The sequence below is a fragment of the Nicotiana tabacum genome, chromosome 8, assembly GCF_000715075.1.
Source record: "Nicotiana tabacum cultivar K326 chromosome 8, ASM71507v2, whole genome shotgun sequence".
NCBI classification, from domain to species: domain Eukaryota; kingdom Viridiplantae; phylum Streptophyta; class Magnoliopsida; order Solanales; family Solanaceae; genus Nicotiana; species Nicotiana tabacum.
Window position 1 is genome coordinate 20,984,604 of NC_134087.1, and position 24,564 is coordinate 21,009,167.

The following is a 24,564-nucleotide window of genomic DNA, read 5'->3' on the forward strand; positions in this document are numbered from 1 at the left end:
TTTTGTGGATAATTGGTTAATTATTGGGTAGTGGGATATTGCCTAATTAATTAGGGAATTATTGGATAAGGATTAAACGAATCAAAGAAAATGAGTTTCGTCGAAGGTTATTGATTTAGAATAAAATACGGTACGAGCCATAATACCTAGTATTTATAGACTAGTGCAATACAAGGTACTACATGACCATGATAGTAAGATGTACAAGGTATATTAAAAGTGAGTAGTATTTTAAGTAAGTTGAGATATTTCTTAATTTTGTGGATAATTGGTTAATTATTGGATAGTGGGATATTGCCTAATTAATTAGGGAATTATTGAATAAGGATTAATTCCACTACGTGTCACCCCCCTTCCCCCCCGCAAAAAAAAAGGGAATCATAAATCTAATTGAAAGGTGGCAAAATAACGTGTTAAACACAAGACACTACATTCTTCTACGTGTCAAGACACACTTAGAAGATTTGCATCTTGGCTTCATTTGGCCTTTACATGTTCAAGTAATTAATCTTATAATGTTCTTTCTATTACAAACATTACAAACATTACAAACAGACGTTAGAATGTATGAAGAGAATTCATAACATTTTCCTACTGCAACACCAAAATGATCCACGATGGAACACTTGATTTCATAGCATCTTAAGCAACGTGAAATTTTACGATTTTAAGGGAGCACGGTGCAATCTTTCCCAAGAATATTATACGGATTTTTTCCTATTTCAGATATGTTAAGGTTAAGTTCTTCCTCCATTTTGGCATGATCTCGTAATTACATGTGCTTGATAACGAGGCATAAAAAGAAATTCATATTTCCGAATTTATGTACATTATCCTAGTCTCATAAGTTACAGTATTCTCCCGTCGGAACTTTATATTCAATTGAGTATTGTCTCCTTCCAGTCAAGATAGAAGAGGTTCTCTCTCTCTCTCTTTTATATATATATATATATATATATATATATATATATATATATATATATATATATATATATATATATATATATATATATACACACACACACATTCATTACCATCGAGTTATAATTGATGGGCAGGCCCCTATTGGGCAACCTCTGATCAGATGGTAAGTTATATACCGAGCCTACCGTGGCCGAGCGCCTATGAGCGAGCCCAGTCGGCCGAGATACACAACCTAATATGGTCGAGCGCCTATGAGCGAGCCTACTATGGCAGAGCAGTTATATATATATATATATATACCGAGCCTTATAGGGTCGGACAACTATTTTACTTACTATATTGAGAGAGTTGAGTCAGTATCAGCAGGTAAGCATATCTTCATATTATCTTTGACTCCCAATTGCTTCAGTTATTATATTATTAGTTCAGTTTCAGCTTTCAGTTATTTTATTGTCTTGCATACTCGGTACATTATTTCGTACTGACGTCCCTTTTTCTGGGAACGTTGCATTTCATGCGTGCAGGTTCAGACAGACAGACGGGTAGACCTCCTCAGTAGGTGTTGCCCGAGTTCAGCTTTATCAGTAAGCTCCACGTCCTTCGGAGTTACCGGGTCTAGAAGTTTTGTGTACATCTTGTGTATAGATATATATATGTTATGGGTAGGTCGAGGCCTTGTTCCGATAACGGTACATCCATCAGTGAGGCTTGTTGACATATCCTATCAGTTAGTGCAGTATATTGGGCTTGTAAGACTTGTATGTATATTTTGTTGGTTTGTCAGTTGTAGTAATTATGATGGCCTTGCCGGCCCAGCTTTATATTGATGTTTAGCTAGCGTTAGTTTCCATTCAGTTTTATATTTTGCTTCGCAACTTGTCTTGCAATGTGTCTCATGGCCAAGTATGACATTATATGTTCAGAGTCCCTTAGTTGTAAATTGGTACGCAAGGATATATGAGGTACCGGGTGCCGGTCTCGCCCCCGGGTTCGCGGTGTGACAGTCGAAACTGAAATCAAATCAATATTAATGCTAATAAAAGACATTCAATTCAATTGTACTAGAAATGACAATAGTATTGAATATCTATCTTTTAGTTTTTCCATGGTTTAGATAAAATGCATAACGTTTTTTTTAGTATTTAGTCATGTAAATAATAGTACCTATTAGTCGTACTTATTTTAGCAACTTAGTAATTTTAGATTATGTTCATTTTTATTATGGCTTATTAATAATATTTTATATGCTATTTTACTATCTCTATTATTGAATATTTTAGTACAATAACATGACTCATTTCATATTTTATGTTATTTTCTTGAAAAATATTTTATATAGCTCTATTTTTTTTTTGGATTAAAAAAATCAGAGCACAAATTTTATATTTTATGTTACGAAGACTTTATGAAAAAAAAAAATGAAAATTCAAAAAATTCGAGAAAAACCGAAATTAAAAAACCCGACTTTTATTGGTATGGTTTGATCTTTAAATTTAATAACCCGATACAATTGATTTGATTTGGTAATTGAAAAACTCGAACCAACCCGACTTACAGCAATTGGCAAACTTCATCACTTTCTTTGTATACAGAAATTTACTTCTGAAAAGCAAGACATGATATGAAGAAGTTGTGCCAGCATATGTTTTAACACTAGAGATAAATTTACACTGTACTCATATATATGCTAATTATAAGGGTACTCAAACAGAAAAATATAAGAATGCCACATTTAAAATTCAAACATTCGAACCTAAAGTAATATTTGAGCATCCTTTACCAGTATACTGACCTTTTTTTATGTATAGTATTTAAATATAAGTACATATACAAACAAACAAACAAACACACACACAATTTTATTTTATTGTATTTATGCAGTATAATTTTCAGTCAAACTAAACTAATTAAAGGAGATTCAGTTAAGAGGCATCTGAACAACGTAACTCCTCCTAGATTAATAGCTAGAGACCGGATAGAAAAATAATCTTATTATTAACTATAATTTTATTATTAAACATATGCCCAATATTTCACGTCCACCAAATATATTTGGTAAAAATAGCACGGGCTAGCCAGTTTTCGGACTGGTCATTGAAAAATAGCCAGCGTTTGCAAAGTTATTGAAAAGTAACCATTATTTTGCTGCAACACGGAAAGTTCCAGCATAATATATTGGAGATCGGTGCACCTGTGTCTGAACTTCCAGTATATTATGCTGGAACTCCAACACACGGAAAGTTCCAGCATAATATACTAGAGATTGGAGCACCTGTGTATGAACTTCCAACATATTATGCTAGACCGGTATATTATACTGGAGTTCCAGTATATTATGCTGGAAGTCCAGTATATTATACTGGAATAATATACTGGAGTTCCAGTATATTATACTGGAATAATATACTGGAGTTCCAGTATATTATGCTGGAGTATTTTCTGAATTTTGAACAGTATTTTTATTCAGATTTATCTTTATATAAAAAGTGGCTAAATTTCGATTACTTTTGAAATTGTGACTATTTTTGAATGATCACTTGTAAATTTGACTATTTTTTAATTTCTCGCATATATTTGAAGCTTTCTATAAACAGTACTCTTTAGTCTTTTCCAGTCCAATATAATATTCAGTACTCTTTTTAGTCTTTTCCGGTCCAAAATAATTGTACGTAAGTCAAATCAATTTGGCCCAAATTGTGTTGCGTTAGGAAATTAAGAAAGCATTAATTATTATTTTTTAATTCTACTCTTAATCCAATAAAATAATGTAAAATACTGAAAAGAGATAAATAGTAACTAGAGGAGATGTTAAAAGGTGATTTACAAATTTAATCTAATAACCCTTATAATTAATTCCATTAAATAATTTTCTAAATGGATGTGCCACAACCGTAAACGATGTTAGAGTGTATTTTTTATAATAAAAGTTATTTTCCAACGAGAATAACTTTTATGAGGAAGTCATGGTTACAGGAAAACATTTTTCATCAAAAGAGGAAAGACTCTCCTCACTTATGGGCAAAAACATTTTTTGTACAACTATCTTAACTTCGAATTTTATATTACTTGCTACAATTAACACTGACATTATTATTAATATTTATTACTCAAGAATTTCACCAAAAAACTCTTCAATATGCCAATATTATATTAATATTTAATAAATATCTTTTTTTGAAAATATTTTTCACTAACTACCAAATGCAACCATATTTTGTACAGAAGGAAGCATTGAGAAGATATTCAAATGTATAGCAATTATTTGCACCATAAAAATATCTAGTATCCTATTGCACATATTAAAAATTTCTATTATATAGAAATGAGAAGATGGTCGACCAAGGGTAGAAGAGTCATTTCGCTTAGTCATAGAAGTGCTTACCTGTTTATAACTCCGTTATTGAGCTTTTCAGCCACCGCCTCTTTTCATCTTCTTTTCTTACCCACCTTTCAGTTCTGTTCCTCTTCTCAACTGTGGTGTTAAATTTTCAGGTTAGCTGCTCTTTCAATTTTTTCCCAGATCTTCCTATTTGTTTTTAAATCTGTATGCACTTCTGTAGGTTTTTTAAAAAACCTCATAGTTTGAATCTTTGTAGGAAACAATGGCGGACTTCTCATTATGGGTTTGGAAAACTAATTTTCGGCTAAATCTGCTCATTTTTTCCTCAATCTGTTTGATTCTCCCTCCTTATCATATATGACTTATAATTTTTATTTTTTTGTTTTTATAGAAGTTCTGATCGTATTATTTTTTGGGATTTGAAAGTAAGTCATGAGGGAGACGAACTCCTCAATCTGTTGGATGCTCCATGTGTTCAAGTGAGTGCAATCTTATCTTCAATTAGCTTTCATGGAGAACTGCAATTTAATATAAGAAAAGCCTATGGTTATAAAAAGTTATAGCGACAATTCATTTTTGTTTCAGTATCGGCCTTCCCGATATTCACTTTCTTATAAGGGGCATATTCAGAAGATAAGGATTTTATTTACTTCAATAGTATTACATTATTGGCTTAGGCTCTTCTTGATTTCTCAGCTGCATGTCCTTTATTGCTTTATCTGTAGCTGTTAAATTTCACCTTTCTCCAGATTTTTGTCTGCGAATGTCTATTACTGATGCTTTTGTTACTTTGTTTGTTTCGTGTTATTTAATTTAGCTTTTTGTTCTTTGTGGTGGTAGTTGTACGTTCGTTTGTCTGTTCAGCAATTCGGAACCCAATAAGTATTGCTCTTCTATTGGCTTTCGTTTTTTCTTAGTTTTTTCGTATTGAGGAGAGAAAACGATTCTGTTTCAGTATCTATATATATACATTTGTGCGTATGATGTATGGTTCTATTATGCTTATATAATAGGTACGACAGGTCTTATATTATCTATTGAAAGACTAAATATTTATTTATTGTACATACTGAAGTGCAATGATTTGTAGATATTGTGACAAAGTTCATTGAGGGACTTATTGAGGCCTATTCCAGGTTGCAATATCGGAGTGATTTTCATGAGGTGATCTATCTTTAGTTGCTTGCTCACTTTTTTTGGTTACTTGTTACTCTGCTGAGATAACAAGAGTTCCTAGGTTTAATTCTAACATGTTATCTTTTGTGTTGAACGCCAGGTTAAGGTTGTCTTGAGTGCTGATGTTTCTGGTGAAAAAGTATGACAAAATCGCGTTAATATCAGGTCTTCCATTTGAACTATGCCCCATCTCTCTATTTCAATACTGGAATTTTCTTTTCATTAGTAGCACTAACAATTGTGCGTTCAAAGCTCCATATATAAGTTGGAAATGGATGAAGCTTGATAGATTAGTCTAATTTGTATATTGATGCAACTAGAAAGCTTCTTATAATGAGTTATACTACACTATAGGGCGTAGCTTGCTCGCCTCTTCTGAAATAAAATAATAAATTTTTATGAGATCCTCGGCAATTTTGTGCCTAAAACTCAATACAATTTTAGTAATTCCTTAATATGCGTTGACTAATCATTTTTGTTTGATAGATATGGAAAATTATCGGTATGGAAGTGGCATAAAAAATATATATAGCCTTAAATAAATTGGTTCTCTACAAATAACACTCAAACATCTATACTAATCAAGTCCTCATAAGTGCACCAAAGTTCACTAGAAATCAAAGACATGCCCTCATATGCACAAAATTATTGTCCACAACTTCAAGGCTTTCTTGTTAATTTTCCTTCGAAGTACCTACAGCTTATCGTAAATATAACTAAATTATTCTCGGAAGCGTCTCTTTACAGGTTATATAAAAGAATGCTTAACACAAAATGATGCATTATCTAGGTGTTGTATAATAGTCAAGGAATGACATCCTATGGAGTAGGACTTTAGGTTTCATGTATATATATAAAATTCTGAACCTCAAAGATGTAGCTTCATTCAATTAAATTAAAATTTAGCGAAGTACTAAAAGGAATCTTCTTGATATGAAACAGATGCTCGGGGATAAAAGATTTATATGTCAGTTTCATATTACTATATTTTATTGTTTTTAGTAGATTATCTCTTATCACACAATGCTAAACCTTAGAAACTAAAATAGTCAGAACAAATCGATAACTGACACATTGTGCTTAGCATCGAGTCAGTGTGAAACATGGTTGCATATAACTTATTCAAGAATATAGAATACAATTTATATCTTTGCTTACAAGAGCAGCTTGCATTTCTTCAACTACACTCTAAATGTGCATTATAGAATATCATGCCCAATAACTGACTAATACTAAAGTTTATCCACATTCAGAAATAGACTAAGTAATCTCCGCCAACTAGCTCAACCCTGCGAACCTGCAGTTTCAACTACACAACTCATTTACTTGATCTATTACTAATTTTTGGAGAAAAAAAATGAGTTGTTTTGATCTTGATCAATTACTGCCGCTATCAGTGTCAAAATTTCTTGAATTTAACTGTAGCCTGAAGAGAATGAAGGTGCAAGTTAAAGATAGTCTATCTGCTCCTATATTTTGGCACGTGGCGAATATTTAATCGCTTGAACGACAGAAAAAAATTGATACTTTGTTCTAAAAAGTGAGCAACTAAACTATTTTTAACCATATTGACATGATCATGTATCTCTCTCAATGTTGACGAAGTGATTTTTGTTAAAAGATTTTAGTTTTTCTTCTCAATATTCTCTAGAAAGGCTGGTTAGAAAACTAATCACTTTGCTAAGAAGGTAAAATTGTGCAAATTAGTATTTGGATAAAGTATTGAAAGAACATGGTATGTGCTCTGGAACACTGTAGTTCGTATCATTTCACCTTTATTTTGTGTATAAGTTGATAACTCTATGCCCATTTTATGTTGCATTATAGTGCACATAGCATGATAAATATTCTGCCACACGTGAAAGCTTCTTTTTCTTAGATACTGATTTCACATTGATTAAATTAGGAGAAGACTTGATATAGAACTTCTGTGGCATGGAAAGTTGGTTAGTTTTCTCATTCTGTTTTTGCTCTAAATGAGGTAGAACTTTGCATAAAGAGTATTGAATAAAACATCTACATTTTATTAGTTGTTCAGCTATCCCACTGAGAGTATCACATGTGTTTAAAGGTAAAAATTCAATCAAACTATATAAAAAAGCAATATGACTTCCTGTTCGAAACTGTAATGCTTGACTACCAACTAATTCAATTCTCATGTTTCTATTCTTTTTCTCTACTCCTTTTGTTTATACCCTTTTCTATTTTTACAATGGAAATGAGGTGAGCTAAGGCTAACAAATAATCTCTACAGGTACTAATACTTTGTCAAATATTGCAAAAATGAGGCTAACCATTGCACGATGGCTGCATTATATTTTGTTAATAGATAAATAGTGTATGTGTAAATAAGTTAATCTCGTTGAAGTAAAGAATGTGGCATTTTGCAACCGCACAACGTAAGCAATATGAATTTCTCATGGACGTAAAGAATGTGTCGTTTTGCAACCGCTCAATATCGACAAATAGATATTTTGTCAGCTTTTTTACAGCTTGGAGAACTTTGCTCCTAAATGCATGTTAATACTATGAAGTAAATAGTAGTGCTCTATATATTTGGTTTGTCATTTACTCAGGGTGCTTCAATCTCTTTTTCCTATAATTTCATGTCAAAATAAAGAAATCATAATTGACTATTCCTATAATTTCATGTCAAAATAAAGAAATCATAATTGACTATTCCAACTTTACAACACGGGCCAAAACTCATCTAGTGTTAAAAGATAAGCTCATAAGCCTATCCCAGATTGACAGGAAATAACATTAGCTGGCTGAGCCTCAGCATCCACATATATATTTGCAAAAGAGATACAAACAAGTCAAAGAATGATGTTATTTCAGCTGGCAATTAAAATCCAACATAAAAATAAGAAGCAATCGATAATCGACTTGACTTAAGCCCCCGCAATCCAGGCCTTGTTTTGTTTTTATTGGGACGTGGCTTATTGTCAAATCTTACAACTTTCTGGTCTCGACTGTGGAGTGTTTTAGCGCACTGTGGCGTACTAAAAATTTTGCGCTCAATAATTACAATTTATTAATTTGTAAGTGAGTTTACGTATAAATTATAACGTAGTTTTAAAGCTTTACTTTCTCTAACAACTAAACATATATTCCATCCGTTTCAATTTATGTGAACCTATTTCCTTTTTAGTCTGTGTCAAAAAGAATAACCACTTTCCTTATTTGAAAATAATTTACCTTTACACAATGATTTATAGCCACACAAAATATATGTGCATCATTTTACACCACAAGATCAAAAGTCTTCTCTTTTTTCTTAAACTCTGTGCTCAGTCAAATGAGTTCACATAAATTGAAACGGAGGGAGTATTAACAAGGCAGAGCGTGTTAGTCCCTAGGTTCGGCGAACCAAGGGACTTTGATTCAAATTTTGGATTTATCTTAAAAAAGTTTATTGAATGTGTATAAATTATTGATTAAGAACTCAATAACTTAAAAATATTACAATCTCAAAACTATAAGCTTTAAATCCTAGCTTTACCTGCAAGTAGTGTCAACTTATTAAATATATACTTGTTATTCTTTTAGAACAATGTTATTTACAGTCAGGGGCGGAGCCACATAGAGTTCAGCTGACCCAGTAGCTTTTGTTCAAACCTTATATTTATCTTTTAAAAATTCATTTTGTCCCGATCCGGATTTTCGACCATCGGGAGTTGTGATGACACCTACTCGTGAAAGCTAGGCAAGCCGAGTGTTATAGATTTTATTACCTTTTTTCCTTAACCTTTTAACAATTTCAAATTAACATGTGATCAACAGCGGAATAATAATAATAATAAAAGAAGTGCAGAAGACGAAATCTGATAATTTAACCAAATACTAGTACGAAAATCCAAAATACAACCCTACCCAGAACTGGTGTCAGAATGTCACGGACCATCTATGAATATTACAATCAGTGGTCTGAATAGAAAAATAAAAGTCTGTCTCTGAAATAAATAAAAACAGAATGGAAAGGATAGAAGGAGACGCCAACTTGAGCCAATGCTCCAACCTGAATGTCACAACCTAAGTCTCAACTTAAGTCAATGCTCCACAATGGTCTATTACCAAGAATACTTTCATAAGCCTTGTTCAACATTTGAAATCATCATATTAAGCACAGACAATACATAACGGAGTCACAACAATCATAGTATAAGACTCACGGGCATGCTTGACACCAACATATAGATACTCGTCACCACACCTATATGTCGTACTCAACACTTAACACATAGCAAATAAGACCACAACTCTTATTCCTCCAAGCTAAGGTTAGACTAAACACTTACCTCGATTTCACAGACAAATTAAGCCCCAACTACCGCTTTACCCCTCGGTTCCACTTCCACTTCGCTTGTATCTTGTCACAATTTACTTAATAACATTACTATATGCTAAATAAACCAATTATAATTCATGAAAATAGATTTCCCATTGATTTCTCCCAAAAAGTCAAAAATTGACCCCGGGCCTGCTTGGTCCAAACCCGAAATTCGGACCAAAATCTGATTACCCATTCACCCCCGAGCCCGAATATACAATTGCTTTTGGAATCCGACCTCAATTTGAGGTCTAAATCCCTAAATTTTTATGTTCCTAAGTTCTACCCAAAATTCTCAATTCCACCATAAAAACCCTAGATTCTAGGATGAAATCTTGTAAAAAGAAGTTAAGGATTGAAAGAAATGAGTTTAAAATCACTTACTTGTGTTTTGGGGAAGAAAGAGTGTTTGATAAATCGCCTCTTATGTTTTAAGGTTTTGAAAAATGAAAAATGGCTGAAAATTCTCGTTACTACAAAAAATAGTCAAAATTGTGACGGAAATTTTGTGACAGACAAGTTGTTCACAAAATTGTGACGGAATTTTATCGGATTTGTGATGGATCATCCTTACATAGCCTAAAATTTGCTGAAAAAATATAATATTTTACAAAAATTCTATTTGTGACGGATTTGTAACAAAGTTGTGACGGAACTTAGAGATGGCAAAACTAAATTGTCACGAAATTATGGCGATAAAATAATCTGACGAACTTCCGTCACAAAATTGTCACAATATTATTAAAAATATATAGCTAATAGAAATTATATTTTTGTGACGGCCGAATGCATCACAAATTTGTGACATACATCTAAATCCGTCACAAAATCAAAAAAACTTAAAATTGGTAATAGTTTTGACCAATGTGTATGGCGCTGGTTTTAGAAAATTTTGGACTGCATTTTGGTTTTCCCACCCGTATTTCCCCCCCTTACATCAAATATTAGTCCAAAACCCTTATTTTCTTTTCCCCCAAATTTACAGAGGTCTCTTTTCCCTTTAACCTTCAACCATCGGCTCTTTTTCCCCTTCACCTTCAACCATCGATTCTTCAATACATGGTCCATCGTCATCCTCAACTGTTGAGTTTTGGATTGTTGAGTTTCTTTTTAAGATGAAATAGTCTTAAAATGAGAGTGAATAGGAAATGTGATTTGGATTTGGATTTGGATTTGATTAAATGATCGATCGATTGATTAATTATTTGGACCAAATTTATTTGTTAATAGTGAATATTAACATGATATAATCCGTGTTTGTAACAGATATTTTCCAATCCGTGTATTGTGTTGCACCAAGAAAGCAACAAGATGCCTAGTGCACCTCCCACCATGGCCAAGTACTCCTCCCACCAAGCAAGTGTTCATTCCACCATGTAAGTGCTTCCTCCATGATATCCTAATGCTTGTTCCACCATGGAGGGGACAGATTTCTCTCACATGTCTGCTATAAATAGAGCAGAAGTTGTAGAAAAAGAAGAACACACCGGAAAAAAAATACTCGAAACACTCAGTATACAATTGATATACACTTTGTATATAATTGATATACACTGTGTATACACTGTGTATACACTGGAAAAATGAATTGCAATCTGATATCCTCTTCAGTAAGAATTCAACATCAGCTATACATTGCATTCCTTCCTCTCAGAATTTCCATTCGACTTCTGAGTTCTCCTCCCTTGTTCTGCATTGTTTTAAAACTACAAACAAAGCAACTATAAGTGTGATTTGCTGCCGAACTTTGCGTTCTCTAAAATACTGGGGTTTGAAGTACCGCTACACCAGTGTGTAATTCGTTCTATCCTGGGAGGAAATAATCCATAACCTTGGGTACTAGGAGGGGATTAAATTCTTTAAGGAAATACTGTGAATTCAGTGGGCTGGAATTAATTTTTGTTTCAGTTATATCATTTATATTTACGTATGTTACTGCTGTATGTAGTTGATAAAGAGGATAATATATATCTAAGAGTGGAAAAGTTAAAACTTGATCTTCCATCCTTCCATATTTATATAAGATAAGAAGTACTATACAGGAAACAACAAACAACAAGCTTAAGGAATTTAATAATTTTAATTTCTGTATTTGTATTATTCTTATTATTCTGGAAACTTAAAACCTTTGTGGTTTTGTGTACTCCCATTTGGAGAGTAAAGCCTTCGTGGCGTTTTGTTGGAGATTAAAATCTACGTGATTTTTCACTCCAGTTTTAAACGTTTATTAAATGTTTGTTTGTGTCATTTTTACAGTAAAAATGGCGAATGACGGAAATCAAGCTATTCCGATGATGACTGCCAACGCATCGACAAGTCGAACTTCGGCGTTGGCACCGGCAGAGAAACCCGGAAAATTTTCTGGGATGGATTTCAAGCGCTGGCAGCAAAAGATGTTTTTCTACTTGACTACGTTATGTCTACAGAAGTTCATCAAGGAAGATGTTCCTGATCTTCCAGATGAAACTCCAGAGAATGATAGCTTTCTCGTGATTGAGGCGTGGAAGCATTCTGACTTTTTGTGCAGGAATTATATTCTTAGCGGACTGGAGGATAATCTGTATAATGTATACAGTGGCATGGAGACGTCAAAAGAATTGTGGAATGCGCTTGAAAAGAAATACAAAACTGAAGATGCCGGGATGAAGAAATTCGTCGCTGCAAAATTTTTGGACTACAAAATGGTAGATAGCAAGTCTGTTATTACCCAAGTCCAGGAATTACAAGTGATTATTCATGATCTACTTGCTGAAGGTATATTTCAAATGAATGCTAATGTTGAAAGTAAATTTTTTAGTAATTTTACTAACGGAATTTTCATTGAAGATCTTGTCATCAATGAGACATTCCAAGTAGCAGCAATAATTGAGAAGTTGCCTCCATTGTGGAAGGACTTTAAAAATTATTTGAAACACAAACGAAAGGAGATGTCCCTTAAAGATCTCATTGTTCGATTGAGAATCGAAGAGGACAATAAAACTGCTGAAAGGAGAGGCCGTGGAAATTCAACAATAATGGGAGCAAATATTGTTGAAGATAACAAAAAGAGAAAGAAGACTTCTGGTCCGAAATACAACCCAAGCAAGAAGCGGTTCAGTGAAAACTGCTACAACTGTGGGAAAATCGGACACAAATCTACGGAGTGTAGTGCTCGGAAGAAAGACAAGCAAAGAGGTCAAGCAAACATGGTAGAAAAGCATGATGATGTTGATGACTTGTGCGCCATGCTTTCTGAATGCAACCTGGTAGGAAACCCAAAGGAGTGGTGGATTGATTCTGGAGCCACTCGCCATGTTTGTGCTGTGAGGGAAACATTTTTCTACATATGCTTCTGCTGGACCCGAAGAGACGCTCTCTATGGGAAATGCTGCTACAGCAAAAATTGGAGGATACGGTAAGATATTTCTCAAGATGACTTCTGGCAAAGTCATGACTTTGAACAACGTCCTTCATGTTCCCGAGATTAGGAAGAACTTAGTCTCTACTGGACTTCTTGTAAAGCACGGTTTCAAAGTGCATTTTTGTATCTGACAAGGTAGTGATTAGTAAGAATGAAATATTTGTAGGAAAAAGTTACCTTACTGAGGGCCTTTTCAAGCTGAATGTAATAGTTGTTGAAACTAATAATAAAACTTCAGCTTCTTCTTACTTACTTGAGTCAAATGATTTATGGCATGTACGTTTGGGTCATGTCAATTATAAAACCTTGCGAAAAATGATTAACTTGGAAGTATTGCCTAAGTTTGAATGCGAAAAATCAAAATGTCAAATATGTGTGGAATCTAAGTATGTTAAACATCCTTATAAGTCGGTAGAAAGGAATTCAAATCCTTTAGACTTAATTCACACAGATATTTGTGATATGAAGTCAATACCATCTCGCGGTGGAAAGAAGTATTTCATAACTTTTATTGACGACAATACTCGATATTGCTATGTTTACTTACTTAATGGTAAAGATGAAGCAATAGACGCATTCAAGCAATACAAAAATGAAGTTGAAACGCAACTTAACAAGAAAATCAAAATGATAAGAAGTGATAGGGGTGGTGAATATGAATCTCTTTTTGAACAAATATGTTTAGAATATGGAATTATTCATCAAACAACAGCCCCTTACACGCTCCAATCCAATGGGATTGCGGAAAGAAAGAATCGTTCATTAAAGGAGATGATGAACGCATTGTTGATAAGTTCTGGATTGCCACAGAACTTGTGGGGGGAAGTTGTTCTTACGGCTAGCCGAATACTAAATCGAGTACCCATAGCAAAATACAATCCATTCCATATGAAAAATGGAAAGGAAGGAAGCCCAACTTGAATTATTTTAAAGTGTGGGGGTGTTTGGCAAAAGTACAAGTTCCTAAACCCAGAAGGGTAAAAATAAGACCGAAAACAGTTGATTGTGTTTTCATAGGATATGCGACCAATAGTAAAGCATATCGATTTCTGGTTCATAAATCAGAAAATCCTGACATTCATAATAATACGGTTATAGAATCAGATAATGCTGAGTTCGTTGAAAATATATATCCGTATAAAAAGGAATGTGAGTTGTTTGGTGAAGGATCTAAACGACCTCAGGAAGAAACAAAAGAAAGTACATTTTATCAGGAGGATCCAAGACGTAGTAAACGTCAAAGAACGTCTACTTCGTTTGGACCAGATTTTGTGACTTTCTTATTGGAAAATGAGCCTCGAACATTTAAAGAAGCTATGTCTTCTTCGGAATCATTGTTCTGGAAAGAGGCAGTCAATAGTGAAATAGAATCCATATTGAACAACCATACATGGGAATTGGTTGATCTTCCTCCTAGAAATAAACCTTTGGGGTGTAAATGGATTTTTAAAAGAAAAATGAAAGATGATGGCACTATGATAGTTTTAAAGCAAGACTTGTTGTCAAAGGGTATAGACAACGAGAAGGTCTTGACTACTTTGATACATATTCTCCAGTGACGAGAATTACGTCCATACGAATGCTAGTAGCTTTAGCTGCAGTTTATGGTCTTGAAATTCATCAAATGGACGTAAAGACAGTCTTCTTAAATTGAGATTTGAAGGAAGAAATTTACATGGAACAACCTGAAGGGTTTGTAGTTTCAAGTAAAGAAAAGAAGGTATGTAGACTTGTTAAGTCCCTCTACGGACTAAAACAAACACCCAAACAATGACATGCGAAATTTGACCAAACAATGTTGTCAAATGGTTTTAAGATAAATGAATGTGATAAATGTGTGTACATTAAAAATGTTCCAAATCACATAGTCATTGTTTGCCTATATGTGGATGATATGCTAATAACGAGTAATGACATTGCCAACATAAATGCGACTAAGCATATGCTAACTAGCAAGTTTGATATGAAGGACTTGGGAGTTGCAGATTTAATTCTAGGGATTAAGATCCAAAAGACTCCTCAAGGTCTGACATTGTCACAATCTCATTATATTAAGACAGTACTTGAAAAATTCAAGCACTTGGGCTTTAAAATTGCAAAGACTCCAATTGACGTGAATCTTGCATTAGCAAAGAACAAAGGCTAAAACATATCACAATTGGATTATGCTCGTGTGTTGGGATGCTTAATATACATCATGAATTGTACACGACCAGATATAGCTTGTGCTATAAGTAAATTGAGTCGATACACGAGCAATTCAGATCAATCTCATTGGATGGCAATGAAACGAGTTTTGGGATACTTAGAACATACCCAAAACTTTGATTTGCACTACAGTAAATATCCTGCGGTGATTGAAGGATATTGTGATGCAAATTGGATCACCGGTTCAACTGATTCGAAGTCCACAAGTGGATATGTATTCACTATTGGTGGAGGAGCGGTATCTTGGAAGTCTTTTAAACAAACTTGTATTGCCGCTCTACAATGGAGACTGAGTTCATACCTTAGATAAAGCCGATGAAGAAGCTGAATGACTCCGGAATTTCTTGGAAGACATTCCATTTTGGCCCAAACCGTTGGCACCAATATGCATACACTGTGATAACCAAGCGACAATTGGAAGGGCTGGGAGCGTTATGTATAACGGTAAATCTCGTCATATACGACGAAGACATAAAATCGTTAGGCAACTTCTCTCTAGAGGAATTATCACGATTGACCATGTAAAGTCAAGTGATAATGTGCCGGATCCACTTACAAAAGGCCTAACTAGAGAGGTAGTTGAGAAATCATCGAGGGGAATGGGACTATGGCCGAGAACAAGTCATTGTGGCGGTAACTCTACCTAGAAGACTGGGGATCCCAAGATCTAGGTTCAAGGAGATCAAACAAAGTTATTAATGACGGTTCAACATTGTCAACAAAAATTTTTAGTCCATTCTCGTGATGCGACAATGTTCAGTACCAAAGATAAAGCATTAAGGGTTTTTAATGATTTCTAAATTTGGTACGGGGTATATCAAATAGTGTATCTACGGGATGACACGTTTAGGAATCACCTATGTAAGTGTGAAGTGTTAGCCGCTTCAAGGAGAATTTTGCAAGGCCAATTCTCTATGCACTTATGAAATCAGGCGGTGTTCATGGCTGAAACGAACACAACAATGAGAACTAAAGACGGTTAAGGGTTGATTATGTGACTTATGGTTGTCTAGGTATACACTAAAGTTCGACGGTTCAAAGATATCAAATCTACCGATTGACCGAGTATATCCGACATAAGTTCACTACGGAAAGTTCAAAGGGAAACCTACTTATCCGGATGCAATTAATCCTTGCTTGCAAATCACACAAGTTTTTCATGCATACTTCCGTGATATAGTCATTCCCCATTCATGTGGGGGATTGTTGAGTTTTTGTTTAAGATGAAATAGTCTTAAAATGAGAGTGAATGGGAAATGGGATTTGGATTTGGATTTGTTCAAATGATCGATCGATTGATTAATTATTTGGACCAAATTTATTTGTTAATAGTGAATATTAATGTGATATAATCCGTGTTTGTAACGGATGTTTTCCAATCCGTGTATTGTGTTGCACCAAAAAAACAACAAGATGCCTAGTGCACCTCCCACCATGGCCAAGTGCTCCTCCCACCAAGCAAGTGTTCATTCCACCATGTAAGTGCTTCCTCCATGATATCCTAATGCTTGTTCCACCATGGAGGGGGCGGATTTCTCTCACATAAATGCTATAAATAGAGCAAAAGTTGTAGAGAAAGAAGAACACACCGGAAAAAAACACTCGAAACACTCAGTATACAATTGATATACACGTTGTATATAATTGATATACACTCTGTATACATTCAAACTACACTCTGTATAACATTCAAACTACACTCTGTATACACTGTGTATAACGGGAAAAATGAATTGCAATCTGATATCCTCTTCAGTAAGAATTCAACATCGGCTATACATTGCATTCCTTCCTCTCAGAATTTCCATTTGACTTCTGAGTTTTCCTCCCTTGTTCTGCATTGTTTTAAAACTACAAACAAAGCAACTGTAAGTGTGATTTGCTGCCGAATTTTGCGTTCGCTGAAATACTGGGGTTTGAAGTACCGCTACACCAGTGTATAATTCGTTCTATCATGGGAGGAAATAATCCATAACCTTGGGTACTAGGAGGGGATTAAATTCCTTAAGGAAACACTGTGAATTTAATGGGCTCGAATTAATTTCTGTTTCAGTTATATCATTTATATTTACGTATGTTATTGCTGTAGGTAGCTGATAAAGAGAATAATATATATCTAAGAGTGGAAAAGTTAAAACTTGATCTTCCATCCTTCCATATTTATACCAGATAAGAAGTACAAGATAAGAAATACTATGCAGGAAACAACATCAACAAGCTTCACTACAAGCTAGTCGACTCCCTCATTCTTTTCAGGTTTGCTTCTTTATCATTCTCTTTGTTCATAAGTCTAGAAATTTTTGGGCTAATTTTTTATTCTCTTTTATTTCAATCTGTTTCAGCTTTGGTTTGCTCCATTCCCAGGTAGGCGTTGCTTGAAAAAATAGTTTGTTGAAGTGAATAGCATCATCCCTTCTTAATTTTTCTCTGCCCTTTCTATTAGATCCTTCAACTAAAGCTCAAAAATCTTCAAGGTAAACTAAAAAACTATTGCACACCAGGCGTTTAATTATTTATATTTTTTATTCAATTTTATTTTATCCCAACTCTAAATATTTGAAATTTATAGAAAAATCTTAGTGGGTCTTCATCAAAAGTGTCAGAATAGATAAATTGTGAAGTGAAAAACCTACATGTGTTAGTTTCTCAACTAGTAAAATAAAAGAATAAGTTAAGTCTTTACTGATAAGTACTCTTTCTAAGATATTGTATCTTATTTTAAGCTTGGGTTTTAAGATATGACAAATTTTTTATTTGTAATTTTTGGTGTATATATATAAATAAAAGAACTGTATTGCAAGTATTCAAATATCTACAAAAGCATAAAGATAAGGGTTTTAATTGTGGGTAACTGAAGAAACTTTAGTAGTTTCTTAAAATTTTATACTCTTAGTAGTATTTCACATAGCAAAGCAAATGAAAATTATTATCTTTGATTGTAACATCGATCTTAACTCTCTTTGCTTGTACGTGTAAATATTTATTTGAATTTAAAATTTTAAGTTTTATGCTCGAGTCTACAATCTTATGTATGCTTTTATGGTTTAATTATCATCATGTAATTTATAACATATGTTTTATTATTGTCTTGTCAGAGTATAGAATATGAATTCTAATCGTGAGTGGATGTATGCTAGATTGGAAAATGGATTCATTAATCCTAGATTTGTTGTTGGGGTTGAGGAGTTCGTTGCATTTGCTAAAAGTCATCCACAATGCATGTTTCCTTTTTGGCTTAATACATAGTTTACCACCCAACCTTTGGCCCAAATCCCCCTTACACACTTTCTGTGGACGATAATAACCTTACACAAGAAACCTTTCTAAAGTGTATCTAGTACCCACCTCCTTTGACCAGATCCTGTTAATAAGACATCCGTGTATGTCACGCGTTTGACTTTACATAATTTTAACCCATTACCTTATAATAACTAACCCGACCCTACCCGACCCACAAGGTAAAAGCGTTAAAACCAAACTTACCCAAGTCAGTACTCAAAATCCGATACATCTAGAAGGAGCTACTGTAAAGGCGATTCCGGCGACCATCTCAAGCTACGCTTTCATCGTGGATTTCCGATGGATTTATGCGGTTAATAGGTTAGTAATTTTCTTCTCCTTGCATTACCCGTTTATTTTAGTAGTGGGTGGGTTGAATCTAGGGTTTTTTTTGAAATTTCTTCTATTTTGCTTAAGGTTATCGGATTTTTTAAAAGGGGAATCTTTTGTCATTATCGATATCACTGTGAAGTTGTCGTCTTGTTGCCTTTACAGATAGTTTTTTTATAAAAGAGATTTGTCTTGTGTTTGCAAACCGTGTGTAAAGTTAGGGTTTAACTGATTATTGTAATACCATTGCTTTGAACAATGTGATATGCTCTTGTCTTTGTCTCCACTTTTATATTTCATTTGTAGTTCTTTATTTTCAATTATTGCATGTGGAAAGTCCATTTATTTGTCCCTTATTTGTTTGCAGATAATGTCTTTTAAAATCATTACCCTCAGGTGGTACCATGATGGGGTATTAGTTTCTGGTAACTTTGCTCGTTATGTGGGTGGTAGTCAAACATTGAGAACAGTTTCACTTGGACATGGTTTTTGAAGTGTGTGACTCATGACTTAGAGCTTCAAGATGGAAGGGATCTTACTATCATGTCTGATATGCAAAAGGTGAATATATTCTTCTGTTTCTGTTTTCTGTCAATATTTATTTTTTCTAATTTCTGTTTCTGTTGGCAACTAATTCAATTCTTTTTATGTTTAAGGGATTGCTTAAAGCTGTATCAGAAGTGTTGCCTGAAAGTGAACATAGGTGGTGTACCAGACATATATTAGCAAACTGGACCAAAGATTGGAGAGGATTAGAGAGGAGAAATAACTTCTGGAGGTGTGCTAGAGCATCATGTGTGTCAGAACTGAATTTTCACCTGGACAGTTTGAATATGCTTGGGAATGGGATATGTGAGAGCCTCTTGAGGTATAACAAGGAAACCTGGTGTAGAGCATACTTCAACTGTGACAGGAAATGTGATATAATTGACAATAATATGTACGAGACATTTAATGCTTGGATACTTACTGCTCGGCACAAGACAATTATCACAATGTTGGAGAAAATTAGAGTGAAGATGATGGAGAGAATAGGAAAGTTGAGGGAGTTTGCAGATACATGGATATGTGATATATCCCCAATTGCTATGAAGGTGTATCAAGATAACATGGCACAATCTATGAGGTGTACAATCAAGTGGAATGGTGAATATGGCTATGAGGTTGAGGATACCTCATTAAGAGTGGTGCTGAAGCATTGTGTGAATATGCAAGCTCAAACTTGTACATGCAGGTCATGGATGCTGAAGGGTATCCCTTGTGCTCATGCCATTGCTGCTATGCATTTCAAGAACCTTGACCCAATTAACTACATATCTCACTGGTACCACAAATCCACCTATCTGAAGGCATATTCAACATTCATCCAGCCTGTGTCAAACATGCAAATGTGGCCAACATCTACCAATCCACCAATTGAACCCCCACCAATTAAAAAGATGCCTGGTAGACCAAAGAAGAAGAGAAGAAGAGAAGAAACTGAACATCCTACTTCTGGAAAGCTTTCAAGAAGGGGTATGGAGATGACATGTTCAAACTGTGGTGGATATGGACACAACAAGAGGAGCTGCCCTAAGAAAGCAAGGCCTGCAGATTCTACTCCAGCAAATGCTTCATATATCCAAAGATGTGGAGGAAGAGGCAGAGCAAGAGGAACAGGAACTCCAACTACTTCTGCCCCTGCTGCTGCTGGTAGAGGAAGAGGAACTGCTGCTAGTAGAGGAAGAGGAACTGGTACTCCAACTACTTCTGCCCCTGCTGCTGCTGGTAGAGGAAGAGGAACTGGTAGTGGTAGGGGAAGTTCTGGGTTTGGACTATTTCAATCAAGCAGTGGGTTCACAAGTTTTTCTGTAAGTAGTTCAAAGTTAATTTTATATCTTGTTTGCTTTAACAACTTTACTGAATATTTTCTATTTTTGGCAGTCTGGTGGAGGTAGCCAAGAGTGGTCTCTCATGGTGGTGAAAAGAGGTCCTCGGCAGATATTCTGGAGTGTGCATACAAGCCAAGAAGTGGTGTAAAATGGAATGGTAGACCAGCCATTACTAGAAGACAACTTGAAAGAACTGCTGCAACTCGTTCCAGAACTGCCACATCTCAATCCAATTTAAGTCAAGCAAGTTCATCATCCCAGCAATCCCAGAACAACCACTGAATTCTGTTATTGTCACTATTAATTTATTTTGGAACTGTTGTAATTTCCCTTTGGAACTGTAATTTATTTTGGAACTGCTGTTAGGTTAATTTGGAACTGCTATTTAGGTTTGTTGTTAGTGTTGTTATTTTGTTAAGGCAGCCTGCTGTTATTTTGGTATGCTGTAAAACTGGGCAGCGTATATTTTTGTTAAGGCAGGCTGCTGCTATTAGGTGATTGTAATAAACACCTTTATTCTATGATGAAATATATTTTTAGTGTTGTTTGATAATTTCTGGGCAGATGTGTCTTTAGTGTTGTATGAATGCTGTTATTTTGGTATGTTGTTAAGCATTTGTGCTGTCATTTTTGTATGCTGTTATTTCTGGAAAATTTCAGCATTTAAGTTGTATATCAGCCACTAATTGACTGTGTTTCAGTATTTTATCAGTCACAATTTGAGGTGTGTTTTAACTGTACTATCAGCTCACACAGCAACAAAGTCAAACAAAACAACATTAACAATTGCCAAAAAAATCGTTCTAACTCACACAGCAACAAACTCAAACAAAACAACATTAACAATTGCCAAAAGATTTCATTCATTTCTAACAAAGGGATACAAAATCTACCAAAAAACTTCATTCATTTTCTTACACTATATAACAATCTTTAGAACTACCTAACACAATCAACTTCAACACAATTGCAATTAAAATCAGCACACACAATCTCCTCCAATTTCTTTGGTTTCTATTTTCCTTTAACAATGCATCAAATGCCCTCTTTTTCTTCAGCAGCCCCAAAATCACCATTTTCAAGTGCTCTGGAGTTGGGGGGTCAAACCACATAAAGAAATTACATGCCGATCGTCTGTCCCTCTGAAAAATTGAAGAGACAAAATTATTACGGAATATAAAATCGATTAAAAGTACAATTGATATTTACCTCATAAAATGGACATCCGTAAAATCGACGACCCGGATTATCAACACTCCATGACTGTATCACCACAGCTTCTTCACCACAATAGCAAAATTTTCTCAGATTATGCATTTTCCCAAATCTTAAAATTGAGCCCTAGAAATTTAACCCTTATGTCAAAAAAGAGAAGGAAGAAATAGAAGAAGACTGTAATATTGGCTTCGAGCTTCAAGAAGAGGAATAAATTTTGGCTTCAAGAAGATAAAATTTTCTTCAATTTAAAGCTTTCAAGGAGGAAGAAGAAGATGAAAATTGGGTTAGTATATAGATAGAAATGGGTTAAGGCCCTTTTAATCTTTTTAAAAGGGTCATTGGAATGTGTTTTTGACCGTTTATTAAAGACAGAAATTGTCTTGAAATAGTGTCCACGCGCTTGGTCCAGTTTGTATTACACACGCTTAGACCTGGTCAAAGAAGGTGTGTACTAGGCACACTTTAGAAAGGTTGCGTGTGTAAGGTTATTATGGTCCACCGAAAGTGTGTAAGCGGGATTTGGGCCATAGTTCGGGTGCCAACTTATGTAATTTCCCTATTCTGTAATTTATTTTGTACATCCTTGTTTTGTATGGACATGTTTTGTAACTGCTGTTAAGGGTTATGAGTGCTGGTATGCCAAATATTTATGTATATTTACATCTGCAACCAAGTGTAAAGTAATTGGAACTTGCTTGGATTTGATTAATGCATATTTAGGTTTCCCATTGTTAATCTCTTTTTGTGAATTCAACCTTCCAGTGCAGCTCGCTAAGAATGAACAATTCGCCATCATCAGTTCCTGGTACTCCTAGTACTCCTAGTGCTCCAGATGTTTCTATTGGATCTACTACTGGATCATGCACATCTAGCCGAGCAATCATTTCAGTTGAGGGAGAAAAGTAAGAAAATGTGCTTTCAGTATATATTCTTTATCTCTTTAAGTGCAAATATTACAAAATGTGAAACTATTTATTTTCAATTTTGCTCCAGATTCGTTCCTAATGGTCATGCTATCTCGAAGACTATCACTGAAACCTTTAAGGAGCGACAAGATGCCACTGGTTACTCATGGAAGGGTGTTTCTCAATTCACTCGGGACTTCTATTGGCATGAATTTATGGTAGTTATTGGTTGCTACTAAAAGCTTAACTATGAGTAAATATTTTGTATGTATGTGTATATTTATGTCACTGATTGAGATAAATATTTTATTTAGAAATTGTATCAGTGGACTGCTGCGGAGAATGCCATAATTAAACACACATGGAATAAAGTAGCATCCACATTGTACAATAAGAAATTGTATGTTTGGCGAAAAGGTAAAGTCAAGCCTACTTGGGTTCTACAGGATATATGGGATAGCTGGAATGCACATTGGTCCTCCGAGAAGTGGCTTGACAAATCTCGTACTGCTGCTCAGAACCGGTGCAGCAAGACCGGTGGTCCGAGTACTGGTCTTAGCAAGCATACTGGTGGTTCTAGGTCTACAGTGGAGCATACTAGAGACTTGGTATTTCTTTTGACCTTTTAGTAGAGTAATTGCCTACTAATATGTTCAGTTATAATATATAATTATATTTACAGGCAGTAAAACTACGCCGTCCACCAAATTCGTGGGATATATTCAAGAAGCTGCATCAAAGAAAGGATGGCAACTTTGTTGATGCTAAATCTAGGAGCGTTCAAGTGAGTTCCTTGTATTGTATAGGTCTATTTTCACATGAAATCAGGAGTTTATATGAAGAAAGAAAAGGTGAATTATACTGCTAAATAACTACAGCTTCAGTAAGAATTGAAAGGAACAAGTGTGTTTTGTTCAATAAGTTACTTGTTGAGCGATGCCCTTTACATACTATGTATGTATGTGGATTGAGTTGTCTGTGTCCATACTAGGCTTGATAGTATTTTGGATAACTTTAGCTCTGCCCCTAGCAGCATGTTCTATCTTTTTGATGGGGTTCTGTCTATGAACTGGTTTGGTCTCCCTAACCTTTCCCTTGCAATATGTGGGAAGGTTGTTTAGATGCCTCTATTTTGTGATTTGTCAACAAAAACTCGTCCTCACAATAAGAAGTCTATTTCCGGGGAAGCAATACCTAAAAATTAATTTTTTTTTTGATGTTTTATGTATTTGTCATGAATGGACTGCTGACTTCATTTGTTGCTTGAGTTAGAGGAATCGAGTGTTGGAATAACAATTTGTTATTTTAAAAGGGTGGAGTTTTCCACGTAACTTAAGCCTTACTACATCTGTGAACATCAAAGAAAATAATGGAATGACATTTTGGAAGTTGGGGAGATTTAACTGTGTGCAAAAACTTATATTTTTTGTATTGCTAATCTAAAGAAGATTAATGTTAGAATACTACTTTACTTCTTGTTGTACGAGAAAAGTGAGTATAAGGTCATAACAAGTGTGCTTCATGACTTGTTCTTAGCTGACCTAAGATTCATCTTTCCATTGTTTATCTTTAAATTGAAA

The 24,564-nt window shown here is 34.7% G+C and overlaps 2 long non-coding RNA genes across 6 annotated transcripts; both read left to right on the top strand.

Annotated features, from left to right (window-relative positions):
* Window positions 1–4,298: 4,298 nt before the first annotated feature.
* On the top strand, window positions 4,299–5,842 carry LOC107778312 (uncharacterized). 5 transcript variants are annotated; one of them, XR_001646369.2, is made up of 5 exons: window positions 4,323–4,416; window positions 4,521–4,547; window positions 4,656–4,743; window positions 5,340–5,428; window positions 5,541–5,842. It is a non-coding gene; the product is annotated as an uncharacterized LOC107778312 (long non-coding RNA). The 5 variants fall into 5 exon arrangements; XR_001646374.2 differs by having other exon boundaries at window positions 5,355–5,428; XR_001646362.2 differs by having other exon boundaries at window positions 4,299–4,416; window positions 4,521–4,743.
* An 11,881-nt stretch (window positions 5,843–17,723) lies between these two features.
* LOC142163547 (uncharacterized) lies at window positions 17,724–24,136 on the top strand. The gene is made up of 3 exons (XR_012694494.1): window positions 17,724–17,855; window positions 23,431–23,592; window positions 23,667–24,136. It is a non-coding gene; the product is annotated as an uncharacterized LOC142163547 (long non-coding RNA).
* Window positions 24,137–24,564: the final 428 nt, after the last annotated feature.